The 10,098-nt window shown below is 34.9% G+C and overlaps 1 long non-coding RNA gene across 2 annotated transcripts; it reads left to right on the top strand.

The window, feature by feature from the left end:
- Window positions 1-1,715: 1,715 nt before the first annotated feature.
- Window positions 1,716-4,641, top strand: LOC110874902. 2 transcript variants are annotated; one of them, XR_002556317.2, is made up of 5 exons: window positions 1,721-2,090; window positions 2,525-2,575; window positions 2,672-3,433; window positions 3,581-3,939; window positions 4,068-4,641. It is a non-coding gene; the product is annotated as an uncharacterized LOC110874902 (long non-coding RNA). The 2 variants fall into 2 exon arrangements; XR_004867759.1 differs by lacking the exon at window positions 4,068-4,641 and having other exon boundaries at window positions 1,716-2,090; window positions 3,581-4,057.
- The last annotated feature ends 5,457 nt before the right edge of the window (window positions 4,642-10,098 follow it).

Here is a 10,098-nt window from a genome sequence, read left to right as displayed (position 1 = left end):
TAATAAGAATTTTACTCCGCGGTAAATGGAACAAAAAGCTGCTGAATTGGCCTATTTCTTGCGTGTACCAATTAAAGTATTTTAAGAAATGAGCTGATAAATGAATGTTTTCTCAGCAGGAGGAAGAAAACGCAAAAATCCTCTTTTTCTAGAACATAACATAATTGAGGTTTCTTCATAACGTTCATTCGAATCATACATATATGGAACAAATATAAAAAACTCCTTTTGGGGATCTTTTATATGTATCCAAATATCCATAACTCAATAATAATAATACTAATAATGATAATGATAATGATAATGATAATAATAATAATAATAGTAGTTGTAGTAGTATTAATAATAAAAAAATTGAAATATCTCATAATCAATCATTTCGAAATAAAGAATACCCCTTTTTTCACTGTTGGAATTGAGACTTTAGATTCAAATAGATGATATCTTGTCATTTTTCGATGCTTCTTTTTGTGGTCCTTAATGACCAAAAAATTGGATCTCTTATAATGATAACTAGCCAGTTTCTGTCGTTTTTTTTGCCACTCAAACTATTGGTCAAATGCATGGATATTGTCACATCTCCAAAATACCACATGCGGAAACCCCCGCGAGGTGTGTGACAAACCAGGATCCAGCCACTAATCACATTGAACTAATACGGGATAACAAATAGAGGTTTCCATCCATTAAGATAATATGTTTCAAAACATAACTTAAATCCCAACATGTTCAGCGAAAGCATAAATTAGTTCATTGTTTAAGTAATTCAAAATCCAAATGTATGAATCAATAGACTTGTCTCTTTTTCAATATATCTTAACCCATGATCACTCTAGCAATTCCAGACAGCAAGTTCCACAACCATTATACCTAACGACCTACAAGAATGCAGACAAGTGTATCAGCATAAAGGGTGAGTTCACGGTTTTGTAAAAACGTTTAGTTTCCAAGTATTAGTTTAAAAGCATGTTGATAATAACTCGAGCCGCAAGACGGCATCAGTTTGTTTGCCCTTCCCCAATGCCTATCAACATTGGTGGAGTGGTTAAGGTCATTAGTTCACGCTCGTCCTCCCCGGTACGGTGTGAGGGTGCCAAACATAATAGCGCTATCAACTAATAACCCCGTGACAACTAGTTCGGTAGTGAGATGGGACTTAAGGTGATAGTTATAAGTGTATATCCAACATCGAATTTAAACCTAATAAAACCAGTATTCCTCCTCGGAATATTTACCTGTCTGTCCCTCCTCGGAACGCATGCTTGTGTAAAGAAGTAATAAACTCACCTTTATTTGCTCGGTTTGGTAATGTACTTCTAGTGTTCGTTAACTGTTAGGCCCGTTACACGCAACCTAAGGTATAATGTTATATAAATGAGTATACGAGTAGGGTTTTACAATACCCTAGTGTCCAAACAACCCAGGGTTTAATGCGCTCAAATTAACAAGTTATCATACGGTAACACATATATTCAATTGAACGTGCATTGCTTTTACTTATAAAAAAATTTGGTACAATTAAATTCTAATTGGAAATTCACCAACTCATGTGCATATATTAATTAGCATTAATATGAACCCTTAAATTATTATAATGGGACGTGTTTATATAATTAATTCATATATGATAATAAGTCAACTGAATGAACAGTTAATGAGGGTAATTTTGTAAATGGCATTCAGTTAATGAGGGCAGTTTGGTAAATGAGGGCATCTTCAAGAGGTGGAAGGTGAGTGTCAAAGCAACAGAGATCTAGGGAAGGAGAGAGAGAGAACGATGAAAGAAATGAGAGAGGGTGACCGTTGACGGCCATTTTCTCCGGCCGACCGTCTTAGTACTCCGACGAGTAGCTTTAGGCTCGAGTATCACACTCGATTATCCACAGACAAACCCCTTCTCGATGAATTCTCACGGTGGCGGCAGCTCTAGGGTTCCGGCTATTAAACCCGGCGGCGACCACAACCGACGGTCCACAGATGCGCCGTTGGACTAAGTTCCTGGGTTCTGGCCGCCAGTCAATTTTTGGGTGAAGTCTCAGGCATGTGTCGTTTTCTTGCAGATTGGTAACTGCCAAGACACCTTCAGTAAGGTAAGTACGACCGTTACATCTAACGTATGGGACTCACCTAAATGCTAAATGAGTGTTGAAACTGGTTTAGGGTATTTGTGGCAAAAATCAAATTGTGTCTATATATTACTCTGTTTTAGATTATATTAGTTATCCAGTCTGTTTCCCTGTTTTATTTTATGATTCAGGGAGTGTTTGGATTTGGGTTTAGATACTAATGAGTTTTATTTTATGTTCTGATAAGACTTTTTTTGGTGGTGTTTGGATGTTCTGTAATAAAACTATGTTAACCAGTTTGTGTGAAATAAAAATTCATCAAATATGATGTTTTCGTTATATATGTATAAATATAAGTTAATGAATGATTACATGTATATAGGCTCTCATTTAGGTTGTGTGTATACTGCTATTCACTTTTGCTGTCTGCTCAGTAGGTTTGTTGGTTTTGTTTGCAGAATTTGGCTATACTTGAGTGAAGATGTAATTGCAGGCAAGTGTGATCGAAGGTAGGCTTTTAATAATGATCTTGCATGACCATTTGTCTCAATACTTAATCATGTGTCATTTATTATGTGATTTTTGCATGTATTAATTTTTTACAGCATCATTAGAAGCTAATCTGGGGAACTGACTTGGATGTCAAGTGGTAAGGTAACTTTATTTAGTATGTCTTAATTATACTTGGTATTAAACATGCAAGCCTATGTGCGGTTTGTTTATTTGGCACTATGTTATTGGGTTTTTTTTTTTTTTTTTTTTGTGTCCTTATTTGTTACCTTACTTTGTTGTTAGATTGATGGTTTAAAAAAAGCCGTTGGGGCGCATGCCTCGAGGTGATGATCCCTATTGTAAAAGTCCCGCTTAGGCTCCGAGTACTCCCCGAGTACTCGCTACAAGGCAGGATGCCGAGGCACAAGTACTCTTCTCCCAGGCCAATTACTCCCCGAGTAATCTCCGCCTAAGCCGAGTACTCCCGAATCTGACTAGGGAGCGCCTAGCGACTTTTACAACCATGCCTATTCGTTATCTTACTTTATGTCTATGAATGGTATGTGAATGCCTAATTTCATGATTAACAAATGGGTTCGTGAATGAATCAAGCATTAATTAGTTGCAGCAAGATTTCGATAGCTTGAAAATAAAACAAAAGTTTCGCGTGTCGCATCCTCTAGAAAACGATGTGTCGCGCCTCTGGTCTCTTCGAATGTAAGAGGTTTGCTGACATACGACAACCAAAAGTAATCATCGGCGACAGTTGATCCTTCAATCGCCCCCGCGCTAGCAGAGGTTGCTTCTGATTTTTTATCCCGGTACTATCAACTCTCGCGGGTCACAGCTGCCCAGTGTTTTCGGTTGGATTTCAGGTCTGTTTGTTTGTGTTTATACTTTTCAGTTTCACTTCTAATCAGTTGATTTATTTATGTTTTTGGAGCTTCTATTTGGATTTTTTTATCCACTTTGAAGTGTATGTCTGATTGTTGTAATCTTGGGTTATTGATCTTGGGATTCAGGTTTACATATAGGTTCACCGATGGATCCATTAGTTCTTCAGTCTGGTTCGCGCAATGATTCTTCACGAATTAATAGAGGATAGGATGGGTCAGCGGAAATGGTAAAGCTTCTCTGAGCGAGGGTATTGAATAGAACAAGGCGGACTGTGGCGATGTCGTTACGATTAACGTACGGTGCTCAGACTTCACCAATTTTTCCGGTCAGCCGAGCCTTGAAGATGCAAACACCGAATTCCTTTTACTCATTGGACTAGCACTCGATTGCGCCTCTTTTCAACTTACGCACATCCTGTTTACATGCTTTTGTTGGGGTTTTTTTGGCGCATGCAAGTTACTTTATACACGTTATAATGATAATGGTATATAAAAACTTTGAATGTAAATGAACAAGTTTAAGTTCAAGTTTAAGAGAACAAGTTTTGCATGCTAATAGTAATAAGGTTTTGGTAAGATTTTTAATCCTAATTTCGTTCTTTCTGTCATATAGGTAAACCAATTTGAGTTCAGACCATCTCAACAATAGAGGAATTACATTGGTATTGCATATTATTATTAATCTCTAAATGTTACCACAGTTACGACATTTACGCTAACCCCAACTGAGGTAATAAATTTTGTCATTGTTTTAAGCATTATGTTCTTTACAATGTTTTGTATGTAGGCCAAACTGTGCAACCAAACTGTAGACAAATCATGAGTAACGATAAGATCAACCAGCAACTATTTCAAACTACCTGTGACGACTTACCCTCATTTATTTGATTCCGTAACATATGAAAGGCTAAATTATTTTCACACATCACCTGCATGATATTTTTCAGCTGGTTTAGTTAGAGTTGGTGAAGTGGCAACTTAGGTAGTTGGTTAAAACAATTTAGGTAGAAACCCTTGCCCATCAAATCCGTAGCCGAATGATAATTAGGCTTCCAAGTCTTTTATCAGGGTATGATTGATTATTGGAAACAATTTTCTAGAAAGCACACTGCAAAGGTATTCATATTTTTGGGTATGTAATTCACTTGATACTTCAAAAGAAAGAACAAATAACTGTATTCACTTGATACTTTAAACTAAGAACGATTCGGTTTAGTGCCGCAACGCGCGCGTGGGTATAAACCTAGTTCATATAAAATCAATTCATATGTAAGAATCAATTCATATGAAAGTCAATTCGTATAACAATCAGTTCATATGAAAATCAATTAATCTGATTCTTGGCTCATAGAAACAAAGTTATTCGACCCTATCCCTATAATGATTTGAATGGCACAAGCACTTCTTTTATATTAGGTGTCATCATACTGCATTTATTTATATATATGGATTCCAAGATCAATTGCATGTTAGTTTAACCCTTTTCCCCATGTGCGAATACATTTATATAAAACGAAATCATTCAAGCAGCAAATATGTTCAGATATAATATTTTTTTTAACAATCAACAGAATCAATCCCGAGCACTCTTGGGGCACTCACTGGACAAACGGAGTATTCCGAGAGTAACCCGAGTCCACCACCAATTCCGGGGAAAACCCAGTAACTCACCCGCCTATAGGCATGACATTGAAATTATCGGTAAAACCCGTTTGGCTCAATGATCCAACCCAAGTTTTCCTGGGTCTCCCATCATTGCCCACCAGTGACTCACTCTGCACCAAGTGAGAGTTGAATCAGCATCTCTCAAGAGAAATGCAAATCATCCACCACTTGATCTAGAAATCATTGCCCAGATATAATACTAATACATACAAAAATTAGTGAGCCCTCAACTAACTATAATAGCACATAATTAGTATATTTATGATCGGCCTACTAAATAGCAAATAATTAATTATAATCCAATCATGTGATCGGTCCATCATTTATACAAATTTCCTTTTCTTTTAATTGGTGTGCACACAATATATGTCCATGTTATTTGTGCAGGTTATTTTTATACTCCACATATGCAGACCATAAGAAAAGAAATGTCATCTTTTGTTCCCCACCCATACGGATAGTTTAGAGGGCTAGAGGTTCTGACTCATCTTCAATTAATAAGTTCTGATCACACTTTACCTCACAAGTTCGGACTGTAGCTTACCATTTAAATACCGACACCCTTAACTATCCTCACAAAGTCGGACGGCTTTAACATAACAAATTCTGATGGCTATATAATTATGTTCGGATGGTTATAGAGGATATCAAGTGAGGACCTTTAAACTCATTTACAAATACCGACAAGTTTAACTTTGTGACTTCACCAAGTCTGACAAAAATTAGGGATTTCATTCCTCAAAGTTTCTACGAACAGAAAACCCTAAATGCAAGGAATTCAACAATGTCAGTCATGAAACCAATCAATCAAACAGTTCCTTTCAAGACATAATCATCTACCAATCATTACCCAATCATTTTATCAATCATCATCATAATCCTGGCAAAAACACACTTTGTTTGGATGTCTTGGGTTTGTAGAATTCATGAACAAACAAGCATTTCAACACAAATACATACCTTTAATGGATGAGAAGATGATTCAAAGAGAAATGGAAGAATCAAGGATCATTCTACACACTTGTAAGCCAAGGATTAGAGATGAGTTTTTGAAATGTTGAGAGGATGGGAGTTGGTAGCGTACAGTGTTTTTGAGATGGGTTAGGGTTTTTAGTGGTTAATTAAGGATTTCCTAATTATCACAAGACACCCACTAACTATATAGTTTCCACACAAAAGCACATAATTCCATACAATTTGCAATTAACACAAGTAATTCATGTATTTATTATGCAACACATAAGTTCTATATAAACCATCCGTTTATATTTATTGTTCACGTTAATTGCCAGTATCAGGTACGTTCCCCGATAATTCCTTGAATTACCAACGTAAGCTTATTTAACTAACACTAGTTAAATACATGTGTTCCAGCAATTCCCTAGATTGCCAACGTAGACTCATTTGACTAACCCTAGTTAAATGCAGTGCTATGAATGTACGATTAAATTAGTTGTGGTTAGGTTAAAGTAGTAACCTGAAGTTGCGGGTTGTCACAGATATCCTTTACCCGTACTGAATTTGGAGTGTAATCTGAAAGTTGGGAATTGAAAATGACGATTAGAATATGTTATGAACTTATAGTCGATATAATATAGTCAATGGAACATAGTCGTTAAAATATAACATATCATACGAACATTACCTCAGATTCAATGTTTGGATCAATCACACACAATTAATTGTTTGGATCATCTAGGGTTTGTATGAATCAATAGAATAAGAATAATAACATATCATATGAACATTACCTTAGATTCGATGTGGAGTTTGTTCTTGAAGAATTGACAGATCAAAGATCAAAGGTTTACAGATTTGTGAAACCCTAAATGATTTAGAGAACTTGCAACTGCCGTATGATTGGAATTATGAGAAATGATTAGGGTTAAGGAGTTTTGTTTTATTTTCAGTATTAACACTAAACACCCCTAACTTATTAACTTTCACACAAAGCACATATCATCTTGTAATTTACATATAAGGCATATAATTTACGTGTTTGTCATGTAACGCATAAGTTATCATGTATGTGTTCCGGTAGTTCCCCGAATTACCAATGTAGACTCATTTAGCTAACCCTAGTTAAATGCAGTGCTATGAATGTATGACTAAATTAACTGTGGTTAGGTTAAAGTAGTAACCTAAAGTTCCGGGTTGTCACATACTGTCGACAGGGATGATAACGTCGGCGACGGTCAAGAAGGTGTCGGCTGAGGAGCGGCTGGGGGAAGATGGTCGTCGGTGGGGAAGAAGGTGGACGTTGGGGAAGAAGACGTCAGTCAAGGGGGTGGCCGGTGGGGAGGGTGGCGGCTGGGAGGAGGAGAGGTACTAGGGTTTTGATAAGAGATATATGTGTTTTGACATTAGGAAAGAAGAAGAGGTTAGAAGTAGGGATGGGCTTTTTTTCCCAAATTCCCGTACTCGTACCCGTACCGTACCCATACCCGTACCTGTACCCGTACCGATTTTAGGTATTTGGTACATGTATGGTACCCAGTTTTATTGATTTTGGTATTCGGTACTTTCGGTATTGGTACGGGTACAGGTACGGGTATAAACGGGTACAGGTACCGAATTTTTTTTAGACCTTTAAAAGTTTTTTTTTTGTATTATGTTTTGTTTCGTATTATGGTATTTATAGTACTCTTATTGATTTTACCTATATAGTACCCCTATCGTATTGGTACTCGTACCAATTTTACCTATTTGATACTCGTAGTATATTGGTACTCATGTCAATTTTACCTGTCTAGTACTCGTACAAGTGCTCAAAAACTAAATAAAAACAAAATGGTACCAAGCGGGTACTGTACCGAAAATACCCGTACCAGTACCCGTACTCGTACCCGTACCGTACCTATATATTTGGTACGGTATTTGGTACCCTGTTTTGTTCAAATTCGGTACCGGTATTTTCGGTACCGGTACGGGTATGGGTACGGGTACTGTACCAATCCCATCCCTAGTTAGAAGTGTTGGAGAGAGGGTTGGAAGAGGTGTGAAGACATTGGACCATGTCTGCGTGGGGAAGAGGACGCACAGAGGTTTGAAGACATTTTTTAATAAAATGTCTTCTAAAAAACAAACGGTTTGCAGAGCTAAACGTCTGCGCGACGCAGACATAAGAGGCAAGAAATTTTTTTCTCAAAAAACAAACACCACCTCTTGCGAGTGATGGATCCTCCGTACCATTACACATATGGACCACTATTAGGGTTGTAAACTAGGTAGTGGTATTAAACCGAATAAAGTGTTGTTTATGTTTGTTCACTTAGCATTAAACTTGCTTACAAACACATAATAAACTAAAAACTAAAAAAATTACTTATAAAAACCTATAGTGACCGAACTGAACGAACGTGAACAAACTTAAATAAACAAACGTAAATGAATTAATGTTCACAAACACAACCTTTGTTCATGTTTATTCATTTACTTAATCGAAGAACGTAAACGAACTTCCAGCCGATGGGTTTAATTTTGGTGGCCACTATTGAATCCTTCACCCCTACTAAGACAACCAGGTTTTTCCCGCATACAAGTAGTCACCTCCCATAAATTAGCGTCAATTTCTACTCATTCAATACAACATACTATATTAGAACCCTGTGTATTACACTTGTTGAACAAAAATACTTTTCTATACTACATAATAAATTAATATATCTTTAAAAATCTCGTTTATTACACAGGTTGAATAAATGTAATTTTATATATTAAGTAATAAAAATGTTATATTTTTATGAACCCCATGTATTGTACGTGTTGGATAAATGTATTTTTATATACTAAATAATGAAAAGGTTATATCATTAAAAACCTTGTGTATTACACGAGTTCAATAAATGTAAGTTTGTATAATAATTAATAAAAAACTTATATCTAAAAAAACTTCGTGTATTTTATGGGTTGAATTAATCTAATTTTATATGTCAAAATAATAAAAAAAAATATAGCTTCAAAAACATGTGTATTACAAGAGATGAATAAATGTAACTTTGTATTGTAAATAATAGAATCTTGTGTATTACACGGATTAAATAAATTTAATTTTGTATAGTAAATAATAAAAAATTGATATCTTTAAAAACCCTATGTATTACACGGATTAAATAAATGTCTTTGACGGTAAATAATAAAAAAGTTATATCTTAAAAAAATGTCATGTATTACACGGGTTGAACAAATATGATATTATATTAAATAACAAAAAAGTTATAATTTAAAAAAAACTAACCGATATACTCAATACCCAATGGATAGACTGATTCCGGAGATGGTTATTGAAAAAAAAAAGATATGTTATTTAAGAAGCAAATTAGTAACCATTTTGAGTGATAAAATATTTGTACAATTCCGAACATTTGATTTCTAAATTATTTAATAAAATGGATATAATAATTTTTTTATAACAAAAATATAAATAAATTATATATTTATACAAAGTTTGGTTTTCGTGATAAATAATTTGTTTTATTTAATGGTATCTTAAATTTATAATTTAAATTTGAGGATAATATTTTATTAGAAAAATAGAATGATTCAATTCGACATCCAAAGTAGGATAAAATTTAAAATCAATTATTATTTAATCTAAGATAAGTGCGAAAAAGAGGTCGGAAAATAAAAAAATAGATGCACACATGTCGCTTATTGATTTCTTTTATTATAAGTATAGATAAACAAAGAAAAATGTATTGGATAAAGGATATAAGCAGGGGTTTGAAGTTCTGATATGAATCTTACAAGGGTGTGGGTTTTCGGGTTAGTTTCATGTTTAACCCGCGAACCCATTTAGCTAAACAGGTCAGGTTCGAGTCTACCCGATCAGGTTCTGTTTAACTGATTTGTATTATATTATATTTTTTTAAAATATGTTTTATGTCATAAATTAAATTAGTGTGTATTTCATGCCATAATTATATATAATATTAAAGAAGAGAACTTCTAGGGTCTTCTTCTAGAAATATTATTATTAT

This window comes from Helianthus annuus, chromosome 9 (assembly GCF_002127325.2).
Source record: "Helianthus annuus cultivar XRQ/B chromosome 9, HanXRQr2.0-SUNRISE, whole genome shotgun sequence".
Taxonomy (NCBI): Eukaryota; Viridiplantae; Streptophyta; class Magnoliopsida; order Asterales; family Asteraceae; genus Helianthus; species Helianthus annuus.
Note: the sequence above shows the minus strand (reverse complement) of the source record. Positions and strands in the feature narration are given on the sequence as shown.